Here is a 16,600-nt window from a genome sequence, read left to right as displayed (position 1 = left end):
TTTCAAAGATCCTTGTTTCCTCAATTTTTTTAAAAAGATTTTGTTTTTTAATGTAATCTCTACCTCCATTGTGGGGCTCAAACCCATGACTCTGAGGTCAAGAGTCACATGTTCTACCGACTGGGGCAGCCAGTCGCCCCTCCTCTATTTTGAAGATCCATTATTACCAAAGGCCTAAGAGTTAACTCCTTTTTTTTTTTAAGGTTTTGATTTTACTTATTTGACAGACAGAGATCACAAGTAGGCAGAGATGCAGGCAGAGAGAGAGGAGGAAGCAGGCTCCCCGATGAGCAGAGAGCCCGATGCAGGGCTCCATCCCAGGGCCCTGGGATCATGACCTGAACCAAAAGCAGAGGCTTTAACCCACTGAGCCACCCAGGCACCCAGAGCTAACTCCTTCTTAAGGCCTCCAAATATACCTCTGTTCCTTGGTCATTCTAGAAAGCAATTTAAGTGCTTAATAAGATGAGCAACAGTGACCTCTGTCAAAAACATTACCTGCAGCTGATAATTTTAAATTAAGTAAAACAGAGACTGATGATATTGGCCCTGTGCCTTCAGGCTGTGGGTATGTACATGCCATACTCTTGGTCCAGCCAGCCCCCAACTCTCAATAGTGGGCACTTATTCCTAACCCCCGCCGATGGCTGCTGCTGGCTCTAGCAAAATCATGTTTTGTACAGGTTTAATCCATTTTAGGCAAAGCCAAGAGTGACCATTTGTATTTTAAAATTTAAATAAAAATTGCTGTTGCCTCTTTTCTTCATGAATTTTATACTTTACAAATGTAAGGCATAACACTCATTAACTCAGTATATGAACTATATATGTTTGTTATATGTTCATATATGACTCTATAAAAGGTCATTTATACCCAGTTTATCAGAAGCTCCTTTATTTCATAAATTCTTCTACCTTTCTAAAACTACCCAAAAGGAAATATACATAACAAATCTGATGTGATGGACACAGAATGGGCTTTGAACTAAGCATTCTCCTATTCAAATCGCCACCTCTGCCGCTTACTAACCAGGGGACCTTCGGCAAGTTAATAAACACCTCTAAGTCTTACCTTCTTTGTATGTTAAGGAGCAATGACAATGCATAACTATTGGATTGCTGAAGAAATAAGTAAAATATGTAAAGTATCTTTGTAAAGTATAGAGAGGAAAGGCTCGATAATTGTTTTAATTTCACTATGCCCCTTTGTTTGGTGTCAATAATGGACTATGTATCTGTGAAATAGACATCAAGCCAACAATCCTTTATGGTGTTAGCCTGCCTGTCCCAGAAAACTTTGTTGAGAAGGATCATAAGAGATTTATTTGAATGTTCTTCCTTCTCTTGCACTTTCTTATCTGATGGCCACAGATAATCAGCAACCACGCCCCTCAAAAATAGGTCAAATTGATTTCTAATTAGGAAATTGCTTCTTTCTGATTATATAAATAATGGTATCATCCCAGTAGATTGAACTGAATCTTATATTTTATTTTCACTTTTTTCCCCCATTTTAGGGCCTTTCCAAAGTTGCATCAACAGATTTCTTATAGATATTATTTAACAGGAATTTCTAAAAAAAAACAAAAAACAAAAAAAAAAACAAAAAAAAAGGCTTTTAACTGGAAACCTTTTGAGCTAAAAGCAGAAATTTAGTTACTAACAAAATGATATTTTGGCATAAAATTAATATTCCTATTTCTATTCTGGCAAAATAGTTTGCTTTTTTTTCTGATTGATAGTTAACCAGATTTCTGAACATTTCCAGATTTTTAAGCCTTTCCTTTACCTTTTTTTATAGAATTGCTACAATTTATTTCTTGAAGTTTCCATATGTTTTCATAAAATAGTTCATTCCTTTGACTGAGCTTTTTTAAAAAGGGTAATAATAATGCCTTACCCTTCATTACCTCTCAGACTTTGTAGAATATCATATTTCTGGAGACACAACAGGTGAACAGAACCTCTGATCACTGAGCTGTTTTATTATTTGAACGAAATATTCTCCCAGGACCTATAAAAAGATTCTGATACCTAAAACCTGAATTTAGCTTTGAATTTGGCAGCAGAGCTCTTTGTAAAACCGCAGTGTTCTGGAGGAGCTGAGCTTTCTTTATGTATGATTCATCTGGCCATATTCATGCAAAATAAAAGAAATGTACAGAAACAGCAATGAAATGGAATATATTCATCTCAACATAGGCCAGTTTTACTTGATGAAAACAGTACTATTCAACAATCAAGTAACTGTCCATAAAAGGAAAGATTTCTAGATTCGTGGCAGATATAAAGAGCTCCGTCTTAGATATTCTTTTTTGGTTGACTTTCTAACCTCCAAGGTTTATACAACATTCATTGAGAAAAATAAAAGTAGTTTGACTTTAATTGGTTATGTAAATTGGGTTATTTTACATAATTAAAATATACTGAGCTCACACAACTTCATGCTTGAAAAAACAAATTAAAACACCATAATATTTTAGAAATTGTACTTGCTAATTTCAAATTCCAAGCCCTACTTTATTGACAGGACTACTTATTCTTGTCACATTTTGGCCTGTGGACAAAGAAAAGTGGGAAACTGGCCGTGCTTCTGGCCTTTGCTCTGGCTCTAATTTGCTTCAAATGTCCACATGACATTTTCTATGTTTCCTGGGCAGAATAAAGTTATGGGAGGCAGCCTCTCCCTGACTTCTGATCATTCATGTCATAAACACAATATTTGCAAGAAAAAAAAATGAGGAGTCCAGAGCTGCTTTGCTGAAGGGGTCAACTTACTTTATTACCTAATTTGTTATGACTGATTGACTTGACCTCTTGGCTTATTTTGTGAACAGAAAGGAATGCCTTCGCTCGGGCAGATTTTAAGAATTAACAGGGACATAGTGTTTGGAGGACATGTGATTTGTCCCTAAGTGGGGTTCCTGAATCTTAAAATGTCTTCACCTTCTTTTGATGTCTAGAAACTTGAAGCAAGCTCAAGAGTTATTATACCACTTGAAAGATGAAAATGAAACAAACAAACAAAACCAAGAATCAGAGAGGTGAAGGGCCTTCCACAGGGCTCACACAGTCACTTAGCCAATAAAAAGCTGTAGTAGGGCTCAAAAATAAGACCAATCCCTCCACATACAAAATAGGAATAGAAATACACAGACATTAGAGCTGAGGCCTCTGGAGAATGATTTGATTTGTAATTTTTTTTTAAAGGTCACCCACTTTCATGTGGCCACCAGATTGTGAAGGGCAAGAGAGAAAGCAGGGACCCCACTTTGGAGCCAGCATGGGCAGCAGGAAAAAGGATAGGAATTTCTCCTCAGGTAATGGCCTGGGAAGAAAGAGAGATCAGATTCAGAATATGTCTTGGAGGAAGAAACAATAGTAATTGTTGATAGATTAGATGAATGATGTTAGGGAAAGAAAACTTCTAGACTAGAGGTGTTCTAGACTTCCTCAATGAAAGTGAACGTACCTCAGTCTTAAATAACCATGGAAGGACGGCTGTGAAGAGAATCTTGCCCATTCTGCTACTATTCAGCCTTCCTTCTGGACCATGGAATTGTTTTGAAAGCTGGTTGGGACCCTTCCATAGGCTTTCATAAAGAAGAAATGTGTATAAATAAATAAACTAAATACAGATAAGAATAACTATATTCTGTTATGAATTCAAGCACATCTTTTTTTCAGTAGTTTCTGTTACTATCCATCTGGCCTCATCTTATCCACCGGAATTTGATTTCTAAAATAATCTGATTATATGTCTCTTCTGTCTGACATCTTCAGTACTTCATCACCTGACATAAGCAAGTCCAGAGGCTTAGGATGGTCCCAAGGCTCTTTGCAGTTTGGCCTCAGCTTATCAGACTTCCTCTTGGCCACCCACCCCACACTAACCCCCAAGCATCTGTTCTCACAAAACTGAATGTTCTCACTTTCATACCTATTTTTCTTTGTGCCCAGAACACTCCAGGTTTCTTCCTGGGTCTGGAAAAACTTCTTCATCTTTCCAGTACAAATTCCTTCCCAGGAATTCAGTTATGCCAGAGATAAACCACACTTGAATTCATTTCGTGATAATATTTTTCACAATTTATGACCAATCACTGTGTCTCCATCTCTCCTGATAAACTGTTGAGATTCTCAAGGGCAAGAACCTGGTCTTTTTATCTTTTTCATCATTGTATCTCCCAGTGTATGGTATCTCCTCATCAGTGCTGATTGAAATAAATGAAGGGCTATCTGCTTATAAAAATATATAGCAGCTAAAATAAAATGTTTTCCCTAGAAAATCAAGGATGTGAAAGCAAAAAGTCCTCTTTGGTCAAAACAAAATTAAATTTTGTGAGCAATCAAACTGTTCATGAATTGGGAGAGCACTCTTCTGATATATAAGTAACCCTTAAAAAATACTATCTGTGCATTTTTCTAAGTCAGTGTTGTTGTTTTTTTAAAGTTCTTTGTGTTTGTTTGTTTTTTTTTCCAAAGACGGGTGCTGTCACGGGTGCCTTTAAAATTGTGAGAAAAACTGTTGGATCATTTAACAGATTCATATGGATACACAGCTTTGCAAATAATTTTGGAGGCTTTCAAGTCCACTAAAATTCCTTCATGGAATAGATCAAGATGAGGTTAAAATATCTTCTGTAAACTTTTAAAAATAATATATGGTAAATTCTCTCTATATAGTTGCAGTATTGTCCACATTGTCACTTGTCACTCTTCTCATAGTGTGGGTGTCTAATACTGTGGTTGGTTTAGTTTTGTTTGTTTGTTTGTTTGTTTGTTTTTAAGATTATATGTATTTATTTGTCAGAGAGAGAGAGAGAGAGAGCACAAGCAGGGGGAGCGGCAGGCAGAGCCGGCAGAGGGAGAAGCAGACACTCCACTGAGTGACGAGCCCAATGTGGGACTTGATCTCAGGACCCTGAGATCATGACCTAAGCCAAAGGCAGATGCTTAACTAACTGAGCCATCCAGGCATCCCCTGTGGTTGGTTATAATGTGTTTATAGATAAATGTAAATATTTGTTGTAGACAGCATAGTTTTGACAAAATGCCACACAAAACAATAAGACATCAATGTAAAACTATGTGAATTTTCATTCCAGATAGAATTCATTTGCAAATGATGACAGCGTCACCTTTTCAATCCATACCACCCCATATCCTTTCCTAAAGGACAAAACAGCTAACAAAGAGCTCCAAAAAAGGCGGGGGTGGTGGGGAGAGAAACATCATAAATCTTACCTTAATCTGCTAAAGAAATGAATTGAACTTCTTTCCAAAGATGAACAAATATTTTATTCTATCTCTTCCTGTTTTCTTCTCTGCCTTTAATTCAGATGTCATAGATGAGCTATGAGTAGATTTATCGGGATGTATAACATGTATCCAGGACCGAATGAAAAAATATTCTGTTGATCATTCTCTTTGGAAAGAGATATACTCAAGAGTTCAACAGAGATAGTAGTCCATCAGGGGTTCTTTTAAAAAAATAGAAGACAGTATTATTACTTGGTCAAAATTAGAACAGATTAAAGGAGGCCATTATTAGCTATTATCGATTGTGATTTTGAATGTTCCTTTCAGATAAATTAGTCCTGATAGTTCTTATTGGAATTTGTTCAGATTTAGTGTTCATTCACTTTACTACTTTCTTACAAAATGGAGGAATTAAGAAACTACCCGAACATATCTCTAGGTGAAATTGTATTGGCAGAGCTCGGTCTATTTAACTAGATTTCTTTTGTATACATATAAAGTGATTTCAGTGGGCTGGATAGGTTAATTCATGGAGAAGCAAGGTTGCTGACTTCATCTCTTGAAAACACCTCTCACGTGGATTACTGCAGTCATCGCCTACTTCACTTTCTCAGTTTACCTTCCCTCCTGGCAGTCTCTTCTCAGCCACCAGAAGGATTCCTTCCAAAACCCAACGTTGGACCACGTCAGTCCTCTGCTCAGAACCCTTTAGCAGCTCTCTATGTCCGTGCCTAGTAAGAGTCAAAGTTCTGAAAAGGTCTACAAGTCCCTCTAGACTTGATCTCTTAACCTCTGACCTCATCTCTCATTTCCCCCTGAGGCACCTGTGCTTAAATGAGACACAAGATATGGTCCTGCATTAGCTGCGCCAGCTGTCTGAAATGTCCTTTTCTGGCTCTCTACTTGACAACTCTTTCACCACCTCCATGTCTTTGTATGTCAACTTACTTGCATCCCTTCCTTTGATCCTCCTCATCCTGCTGACTTATTCTTTTATTCCTCGTAGGATTTAATATCTTCTGACAATATTTATACTTTATTATGTTTATTGCTTGTTCCCCTACTTCTTCCAAAATGTAATCTCTATAAGGACAAGAATCATAATAATGTATTCCAAACATCTGAAATAGTACTTGGCCCATGATAGGCTCTCGATAAATATTTGTTGAATCAAAAGAGTGAATGGATTGACTATATAGCCTAAGAATTACATATTAATTCATTCTGAGGATTCAACAATGAATAGGAAGACATGATCCTGACGGTGCTTCTGATGTTAGTTTCTGTATTAAAGTGTTTGCCACTGATCACAGACAGCCCTGAGTAAAGGTATAGGGGTAGTTCTACCAAATCTATTCTGTCTGCGGAGAAAAGACATCTGTTGCAAGGATTTCAATGATACTTCAAGAGTATAAATTACTGCTTAATTTTTAAATTCAGAGTGACACCTTCTCCTGAGCCCTTTCCCTTTCTTAAGGTAATCATTTGGTAAGGAACCAACTTGAACCATTTGTTGCTGTGTCTGAATGCTGAAAGTTAGGAGGGTAATCGTTTGAGAGCATCATAAAGTTTGGAGCTACAAAGAATAAAATAATTTCTTCTTTTCATAAATGAGACTAAAACAATAGCTTCAAGAAGTTATTGTTCTGGACAACCATGTCAGGTGTCTACGATGGATCTCAGATGGTTGCAGATACTTAGGAACTGACTCACAGACCATAAATGTAAACTAAAACTGTCTCAGCATTGCCCTCACAAATGCACAGAGAGTGGCCCCACCCACAGAGTTAAAGATCCAATGTCTTCAGCTGTATGCTGTTAGCATAGGTTCTGTGACACAAGGTTCATTAATGCCGTTGGCCAAGAACTCAGGGCCACATGAGAGGAACACTAACATTCCTCCAAGTTACAGTCTGTACAGTCTGTACAGTCTGCTATAACAGAATACCATACAGGGTAGCATAAACAATCAACATTTATTTCTCATAGCTCCGGGAACTGGGAAGTCCAAGATCAGTCAACATGGTTGGGTGCTTTGTCGGGCCCCCATTCCTGATTCATAGACTGCTGTCTTCTTGCTAGCAAGATGGGAGACAGGGTGGAGAAAGACCAAACTCTCTGGTCCCTTTTTATAAAGGGATTAATCCCATCATGGAGGCTCTACTTTCATGACCCACCTAGATCTAATTTATCTGTAAGGGCCTACCTTAAAATATATTGCATTGGGAATAGACCTTCAACATACGAATGTGGAGGAACACAAATACTCAGTCCATAGCAGCTCCCAAGCAATATCTGCATGTGCCTGTGTGGAAATTTTCTGGGGTCTCCTAGAAGTTCAATGAAGAATTGTCTAGGCTATCTCAAATTTGAGGGTTCCCTCCCCCTCCTCCATCCACCCTCACGCTGACCTTTGCCAATATGTCGGATTCCTCATTCACCTGAGTCCTCTCCTTTTAAAGAAAAAATAATGAAGAAAATATTTTAATGTAAACTAAATATATCTAAATGGGCGAATACGTTTTCTGCTGCATTTTTCTTTCAGGAGCAAGCCGCTTCTAGGAAATAATTAGGTTTATCTGACAGCAGTACTTGAAAGATTAGGAGTAATACCATATTAAAACTGCATATAATAACATGAAAAGTAAAAAAATGGATTCTAGAAAGAATTGGCTCAGATAATCCCATACAGGGTATTCTATTTCTTTCTTGTAATTCACTTTATTGATAGGTACATTATTTTTAGCCTCAGTCATAGTCTAATTTATAATTGGATAGATTATCCTAGTGAATTCTTAAATCCTGGCTAAATATTTCTTTTATTATTCCCTAGAATCCCTTCATTACTTGCTAGCTTGTAAAATCGTCTTAATATTAAGTTAAGCAAAGAATTTTAAAGCAATATCCCTTAAAATATTTAACACATTCTAGAGGGCAATATAAGTGGCTTTAAGTTGACCATTATCATACATAATATACACAGCTACTATTGTCTATTTACACAGATAATTAAAAGTTGATTACATTTTGGGAAGCCTCTGTAAACATGTCAAAACTAGGGAACTTATCATCCAGCAGAAGCCATCCACTAGATATTCTGTCATTAATATTTTTAAGGGAAATTTCCAGAAGACTATATTTCGTATTTTTAGCTTTAGTAGTAGTTAATTTTCTTGTAATCACTGCAAACTCAAGATTATTTTTTCATAATTTAGGACCTTTAGATTGTCCATTAACTAATGCATTAGTATTTATCAAATGAGAAAAAAATTGTCTTTTTATATGCTTTTAAAATGTCTTATATTTTAAGACTTATATATAATATAAGTCTTACCTTGTAATCCAACCTGGCTTTCAAGGGACCCCTATGAACTCTCAGACTGTCACAATGATATAAATTACATAACAAAAGAAATTACACAGTAATTTAAATAGTACTTCTAGAAAGAACATTTGATCGTAGGATCAAATTAGTATTTTTGTTAAAAACTTTGAAAAACAGATTGTATGCCAACAAGCCCATATATCTGACTAACAGTGAAAAGTACGTTTATTTTTTTTAATTAATTAAATTTTATTTTTTTCAGTGTTCCAAAATTCATTGTTTATGCACCATATCCAGTGCTCCATGCAATACATGTCCTCCTTAATACCCACCACCAGAAAAGTACTTTTAGACTCAGATCCTCACATTGACTTTGCAAGTTGTATAAAACAAAGAGCCATAGTGTACCTTCAATATGTCATCTTCTTCCATTTCATATAACTGCTTCATTCTAACAAATTCCAGTGACCGAAAAGAACCAAGTCAAAATAAGGTAAGTGAGGGAACAAACCTTCGAGGGAAAAAAATGCCCAGATAGAGGAGTCTAAGAAAATGAAATTTCATGTATACATTGCTCTTTAGTACTTTTTTTAAAGATTTTTATTTATTTATTTGACAGATAGAGATCATAAGGAGGCAGCGGGGGGGAAGCAGCAGAGAGCCTGATGTGGGACCCCATCCCAGGACCCTGAGATCATGAGCTGAGCCGAAGGCAGAGGCTTAACCCACTGAGCCACACAGGCACTCCAGTACTTCTATTTTTTTTGACTTTTTTTTTTAATTTTTAAATTTATTTATTTATTTATTATTTATTTATTTTTCAGCGTAACAGTATTCATTGTTTTTGCACCACACCCAGTGCTCCATGCAAAACGTGCCCTCCCTATTACCCACCACCTGGTTCCCCCCACCTACCACCCCCGCACCTTCAAAACCCTTGGGTTGTTTTTCAGAGTCCATAGTCTCTTATGGTTCGCCTCCCCTTCCAATTTCCCTCAACCTCCCTCTCCTCTCCATCTCCCAATGTCCTCCATGTCATTTGTTATGCTCCACAAATAAGTGAAACCATATGATACTTGACTCTCTCTGCTTGGCTTATTTCACTCAGCATAATCACTTCCAGTCCCGTCCATGTTGCTACAAAAGTTGGGTATTTATCCTTTCTTTCTTTTTTTTTTTATAAACATATAATGTATTTTTATCCCCAGGGGTACAGGTCTGTGAATCACCAGGTTTACACACTTCACAGCACTCACAATAGCACATACCCTCCCCAATGTCCATAACCCCCTCCCCCTCTCCCAACCCACCTCCCCCCAGCAACCCCCAGATTGTTTTCTGAGATTAAGAGTCATTTATGGTTTGTCTCCCTCCCAATCCCATCTTGTTTCATTTATTCTCCTCGTATCCCCCTACCCCCCCATGTTGCATCTCCACGCCCTCATATCAGGGAGATCATATGATAGTTGTCTTTCTCCGATTGACTTATTTCACTAAGCATGATACCCTCTAGTTCCATCCACATTGTTGCAAATGGCAAGATTTCATTTCTTTTGATGGCTGCATAGTATTCCATTGTGTATATATACCACATCTTCTTTATCCATTCATCTGTTGATGGACAGTACTTCTATTTTTAAACCCTTTTTGTATGAATGCTATTCTGAAGCTCTGGGTGGGGGGATACAAAGATGTACACAAACACTAAAGTTCTTGGAGTTCATAGTGTGCGTGTGCAAGTATTATTTCAGATCAAGTATAGAGCTCCATAAATGGCATAGAAAGAAATTCTGTCAGAGTGAGAGAAAGAAAGAGATAGCATTTCTGAATTAAGAGATCAAGGAGGGTTTTATTGAGGAGGTAACATTTAACAGGCAGGGAGCAAGGTATACAAGGGTTCTCTGGAAGAGAGTTAGTAGCTCAGGAGGACTGAGCAAACTAAAATAAGTCTGGAAATGAAGTTTGGGCAAGTCTGTGAAAGGTTTGGAAAGCCAGAAATCCAAAGCAAGTGACCAGAGCAAGCCAGTGGGTTCTTCGGGAAACAAAGTGTCCGTGAGTGACTTGTGAGTTCAATGGGCCCATGATGAAACAAACAACAGCCATCTCTGCTATCATGTCCACCATGCTGAATGGTAAAAAGACAGTCCATTTATAATTCCTCTATCTTCATTATTCACTTAAGAGATATTTCTTGAGGAAGTATGACGGGTGACTGGTAGGGAACAGGGGGAATTGGTTTGGGTTCATTCATGTCTGCCTTCAGACCCCAGCTCCACGAATTATGTATAATTTCTTTAAACCACGATTTCCTCTTCTGTAAAATGGGGATATGCTGCTTCCTTGCAGAGCTCCTGTGCATATCAAATGAGGTATTGTAAGTAAAAGCCTTATCACAGGCCTGATGGGTGGTCCGTGCTCCTTTAGTTCCCTCTTACCCTGGCTTTTCCCAGGCTCTGTTCTGTCCCTCCCTTTGGGTCTCTGTCTTTCCCCACTGCTAGGGTCACGGAAGCCTTCTTCATAGCTTCCTCAGTTCTCTAGATCCTAGAATTATATGTAAGCCTCAGCAAAAATAATTCAAGGCATCCTTACCCAATATTTGGGACGCAGCTCCAGTCATCATGTTGGTAGCAGCTTAGCTCTGACCTTGAGTGTGATTTCTGTCTTTGGACTTTTGCCCAGTTACTTCTTTAGAACTCTGGTCTTTCTCAGACCTGGCTTCTGTTTTCTCCTGGCCAAACTCCACTGCCTTATCCTTTTTCTACTGGCTCTGTTGTCCTGGACCCTGGTCTGGTGAATGGAATCTTGCTACTTCTACTGAACGGTGACAATGTGTAGGGCTGCCTGTTATTCAGAGTAGTTCCCAATTCTGGATTCAGTCCTAGGCTTGTGACCTTCCAAGATTTTGTTTGTTTCTACGAAACTGAACCACCCCTCCCCACGGCCTTTATTAGAGCACTAACTTGGGTCTTTTGCCATGCTACTGGAATTTCCTTGGACCCTGCAACGAAGGAAGTATGCAATTGTGTGTGTGCTGAGGCCTGGCGTGGTTCCTGGCACTAGTCTCTCAGTCTACTGGGATCAGTACCCGGTCTGTCCACACCCGCACCATTCTTAAAAGGTACAAAGGTAACTAAGGCAAGTCCTTGCACTTAAGGATTGCATGACAAAGCAGGGGAAATGATACAAGTGCACGACGAGGTATAGTGCTAGACAGGCTATGGGAAGCGTGTCAGACAACATCCAAACCCCGTGTGAATTCATAGAAGCCAGAAGTCCCATTAGGTAGGCACATTTCTGAACTGCCATGTTCAAAGTGACGTCTGAGCTGGGCTTTCACCATTGGTTACCAACCAGCAGATAAAGGAGAGCACACAGCTAGAACACAGTAGCAATATAAACAGACACAGGGCACCAAGAAAAGAGTAAGTAGAGGATGGGAATGCTGGAGAGAATCTGGTCTGGGCCTGGCTTATGGAAAATCTCAAATGCCTGGCTGGGGAGAAAGCACTTCATATAATGAATATTAGAGATCAGGGTTTATATACATCCACACAGTCTAGATGCTATCCAACCCCAGGAGGTCCATCCTCACAGTCTGGGAGTTGGCAAACTTCTGTTTTACTTGGCCAGAGAGTCAATATTTTATTTAGGCTTTGCAGGCCATGTGGTCTGTGCTGCAAGGACTCAGCTCTGCCTTTGTAGCTCGAAAGGCACAGACAGTATGTAAACAAATGAGTATGGATGTGTTCCAATAAAACCTTATTTGTGGACCCTGAAATTTGAATTTTACAACATATTATTCTTTTGATTTTTCGCAACCTCTTAAATATGTTTAAAAAAAAAAAAAGGCATACAAAATAGACAACAGACCAGATTTGGCCCTCGGGTTATTGTTTGCCGGCCCCAATCTAGACTCAATATGAGTGATACACAGGCCATGGCAGAAAACCATTGATGGTGTTTATTAAAGACAAGCATGACACTGTCAAATCTGAATAAGAAATAGATTCGTGGGGAGACAGATTTGAGATAAGAGACTGTAGTTCAAGCTGTGTGTATCTGTGTCTGTGTCTGCATGTGCATGCTCACCACCTCTGACACACATTTGAACTGCTATGTAGAAAGGGACCTTTGACCTGGACCATTTATTTTTCTACACTCTCTATTTCAAAACGTCCACACAATGTATGATCACCAGCTTGACACTGTGACTGGCTCTCTGAATGTCTTTTATAAAAGAGGATGGCAGAGTGTCTAAAAAGAAGAACACTAGTCCTTCTCAAGGTTGTAATCTTTGCAGGGAGTGGGAAGTAACCCAGACCCTAGGGTCAAGGCAGTAGTGCATAGAAGTTGTTGGCAAAAGGAAACAAAAGAGTATTCATTTTGTAATAACCTGGTCCTGTTTTATCATAACATCGCCTAAAACATCCTATAAATATGGGTCTTTTGCCATGAAATCCACTGTGCTTTCTCTTACTCTCCATTTTAAAAGCCAACACTTGGATATGTGTCAGAAACCTTGGTTCAGTGCCCTTCGGCTTCAGAGAACTTTATCTCATTGTTGATATGCTGTCTGCATTCCAGCACGTGGCCGTGGGTATCTGTTTGCAGCTGGCTTTATTGGATCCATTTCTTTCATTCGTCACAGTAGAGTTATGTGGGCCAATGACTAGGCAGAAAAATTCCATGACCAAGTTCAATTAGAAGCTGCTTCTATGGATATTTGTGTCTGGGTTACCGTAGTACTGACTGGTTTTTGGACACTTCATATTTTAGGCTGTCAATCTGTGATCTTTAAATGACAGTCAGGATGTCCCTAATGTTTAGTGTGTGTAGAGTACTGTTACTAGCAGTAAAAAAAAAAAAAAAAAACAATCTTGTGAACTAGAATAATAGGTGGAAGTTCCACAGAGGCAAATCTGCTTCAGGTAGGAAATACTTTTCTATCAGATACAATACAAATAAGTGGAAGGAGCTTTCTTGGAAAACAAATGGCAGGCTGAGTCAAAAAGCAGTTCTCTATAGGGACAGTTCGTTCATTTGGAACAGGTGACTTGGACTCTTTCTATCCTAATGCTATAGATTCCACTGAGTTTTCCAGAGAACCCAAAGCATGTTTTAATAGAATTCACAACTTTGAGTATTTCACATTACATGGATTTAAAAGATTAGACTTGCTTTTTTTTAAAAGATTTTATTTATTTATTTGACAGACAGAGATCACAAGCAAGCAGAGAGGCAGGCAGAGAGAGAGGAGGAAGCAACCTTCCCCAATGAGCAGAAAACCCGATTCAGGGCTTGATCCCAGGACCCTAGGATCATGACCTGAGCCGAAGGCAGAGGCTTTAACCCACTGAGCCACGCAGGCACCCCTAGACTTGCTTTTGATGAGATTTTTTTTTTTTTTTACGTCTAGAAAACTGATAAAGAACATACCATTATTACGATCATTACCATTAACATGTTGCCATCATCAACAATCTGGAGGTGACTTGCAAAATAATTACATATGAATTCAGTATTTTTTTTTGAAGTCTGACAACAAATATATTCATTAATTACCCAAATCTACAAAAAGTAACATTTTTAAAAGACTTTGATATATCCCTGAATACATTATCACGGAATTTTTCAAATAGCTGATAGCTGGTCAATCTGATACCTTGTGCTAACTACACATCAATCCTTGGAACGTAGGGTTGGCCTTGTTGCGTGATAGCTGATCCAGGAGGACACCCTCCAGCAACAGAGCATAAGGTACCATGCAAGCTGCCAATATTGGATTCATTCATTTTTGAAGGGAGTGATAACACAAAAGTGTCTTCAGAGACTACAGACTTGTTCTTTGGGTAATCTTTAATATTTATCATATATCACATTTTCCTTTGCATTTTCTTCCCGCTCCATACAGAGAAAATACACCAATGCTGATACATAAACAGCTCCTTCACTGCTTAGGTGTCACAGCTGTTAAGCAGCAGACTGAAAGTGGTACACTTCTCTACAGCTCTAATAAAGTCGATGGAAAATAGTATAATTCATGATATCTCATCCAGGCAGGCTTTCTAGGTTTCATACTGCATTATTTAAGTACTTGCATTTGAATTCTGGCCTAAATTGGTAATTCTGCTTGCAAACTTTTATAGTTGAAAATAAAAAATCCCTTTGATACAAGCAGGCTGCGTATTTTTATTTTCCCCATTTTGTGGATTTGAAAACAGAGACCCAGAGTTAAAAACTGACTTACTCAAGGCAACGTAGGTAGTGATTGGTTCAGCCAGATCTGCACTCAGCTCTGCTGGTTCCTACTGCTATGCTCTCTCCATTGCTTCATGCTGCGTCTTAAAAAAATCACTCCAAAGCTGTGGGCCCTGTGAAACTTGAGGAGTGTGCACCAGTGTCCAGGTTTTCTGTCTTTGAAGGGCACTTAGAAGACTGCATTTCCCAATAAGACCTCTCATATTTAAGTGAGTCGATGGGACTAGCTGACCATTGAACTATGAGCAGACTGATGTACGTCACTTCTGAACTAACTTAGGTAGCTCCGTGGGTCCTATCAACACAGTCCCTTTGGGAGCAAGCGTGGAGGCCATATGTTGAGAGAGCAGGGCCAAAAGATGCAAAGAGCCTAGATCGCTGAGCCACTGCCTGGAGGAGAGTCACCACAGTGAGTCACCTGACTTAAGCAGACTTTGAGGAAGAACTAAGTTTTCTCAGTTAAGCCACTGAGATCTGGGGCTTGTTAGTCATGGCAACATAAGCTCAGCCTATTCTGTATACAACCATCTCGATCCTATCTACAGCTGCTAACAACATGTTGGCATTCTCTCCCACTATCCTGTTCAGAGGAAGTACACAAACTGCTCTTTAGTGCTATTGGGACAATAAAGCAGGAGAAGATAACTGGGATTGGTTAAAATTTAGTTGCCATAATTTTAAATCAAGAGGCAAGGAAGAACTCACGTAAAAGATAACATTTGACCAATAACTCAAAACATGCAGGTAAATCTGCAGGAAATGCATTCTCAGCAAAAGGGAATTGTCAAGGGTCTGATATTTGCGGAGCAGCAAAGACACCACTATAGCTGGAATACCGTGATTGGGGGAGGACAGTAATGAGACATGGAGAGAGATAAGGAGAAGGAGGTGCATCATGGAAGGCTTTGTGGGCTATTATAAGGACTTTGGTGCTTACCCTGAGGGCAAGCGGGAGCCATTGGGAAGTGTGTAGTGACATAGTTTAATTTATATTTTTAAAGGATTGTTTTTGAAAAGCCTGTTGATGATGCTAAAGAGTTATTTATGATGGATGATGTTGTTGCAATGTAATCCTGACTTCAGGATGTGTGGGTTTGATCCATGACTAATTTTACCAAACCAATGCTGATGGTGTTAACTCACACTGTAAGTTACATTGATGGCAATCAGACTTCTGTCAAGGTTCCCAGTGATACCTTAGGCTGCAGTACCCTTATTTGAAATACTTGCCATAAAGCTATCAAGGAAATCCTTGCAGGAGTCCTTATTCTCCTGAACCTCCTCTGTAAATCATCAAAAATAGTTGCATATAATTTCATAGCGAATGAAACCAGCACTTGGAGTGTCCTAGGTAATGACAGAATGATTACATTAATCTTACAAATCCTTTGCTGTGTCATTCCCTTCTGGACACTCAAAAGTCGCCTTTTGCCTCAGTGTCCCCAAAGATAGAACCACTCCTCATCTGCATCAGCCGATTCTAGAATTTATGCCCATTGTATTCCTGTTCTCAGCTCGGAAAACTCTCATTACCCCAGTAGCTCAAGTCAGAAATCCCAGAGGTTGGTAACCATTTCTAAAAATTTCTTGGTCCTACACGAATCCACCCTCTCTCCTCTCTCCCTGTCCTCAAATCCAGCCTTCGTTCCCTGGCATATGAATTGCCAGAACAGCCCCTAACAGATCTCTCAGGCCCCATTCTGTCACTGCACAGAGCTCCAGGAAGCATCTTTCTAAAACACAAATCTGGTTGTG

At 39.0% G+C, this 16,600-nt stretch overlaps 1 protein-coding gene across 1 annotated transcript in view; it reads left to right on the top strand.

Moving 5' to 3' along the window:
- The window catches only part of CYYR1 (cysteine and tyrosine rich 1), a 104,579-nt gene that overhangs the window by 38,429 nt on the left and 49,550 nt on the right, over nt 1-16,600 (top strand). The gene's annotated exons all lie outside the window — the stretch shown is intronic.

Source organism: Meles meles, chromosome 4 (assembly GCF_922984935.1).
Source record: "Meles meles chromosome 4, mMelMel3.1 paternal haplotype, whole genome shotgun sequence".
In the NCBI taxonomy this organism is placed as follows: domain Eukaryota; kingdom Metazoa; phylum Chordata; class Mammalia; order Carnivora; family Mustelidae; genus Meles; species Meles meles.
The sequence above is the reverse complement of the archived record's forward strand: the minus strand, read 5'-3'. Positions and strand labels throughout refer to the sequence as shown.